The sequence below is a fragment of the Myotis davidii genome, unplaced genomic scaffold, assembly GCF_000327345.1.
Source record: "Myotis davidii unplaced genomic scaffold, ASM32734v1 scaffold1529, whole genome shotgun sequence".
Taxonomy (NCBI): domain Eukaryota; kingdom Metazoa; phylum Chordata; class Mammalia; order Chiroptera; family Vespertilionidae; genus Myotis; species Myotis davidii.
This window is the reverse complement of record NW_006300361.1, coordinates 291,172-291,651: the sequence shown is the minus strand read 5'-3', so window position 1 is coordinate 291,651 and position 480 is coordinate 291,172. Positions and strand designations below refer to the sequence as shown.

General features: G+C 58.5%; 1 protein-coding gene across 1 annotated transcript in view; it reads right to left on the bottom strand.

Annotated features, from left to right (window-relative positions):
- PTCHD1 (patched domain containing 1) overlaps positions 1-480 on the bottom strand; it is a 58,673-nt gene that overhangs the window by 56,933 nt on the left and 1,260 nt on the right. The window lies entirely within an intron of this gene.

Genomic DNA, 480 nt, shown 5'->3' with positions numbered 1-480 from the left:
ACCCAGAGATGAATAAAGAAATGACCCCGATTTTCCAAACAAAAAGTAAAGAGTTCTCCCGGGGGGCATCAGGCGGACCCGCTCAGAGCCGAGCTCCCCCAGAGGCGGAAAGGAGGAGGCTGAAGACTGCGTGCGCTCTGGCTCTCGCCAAGCTCAGGTGGTGGCGCGCACTGGCTGGTGCGGAGAGGGGGTGGGGAGCGAAGACGCTCGAACGTGGAAATCACGCCTCCTTTCAAGTAAGAGCCATTTAAAATAGCCCAACACTGCAGTTTCCGCGGGACCACGGGGTCCGGTGCGTGTCTGGGGTACGTCCGCCCGAAAGGCGCCTGTGGAGAATCTTTATACAAACCCTCATTTAGGATCGCTCCAGACGGATTGGGGTTGGGCAGTTCTGCTGCGCGCCCCTCAACCTCCCCGCCCCGTCCCCCAGTAATAAAAGTGTTGCTAATGATGGTCAGTCTCTGGAGCCACGGGTCACCA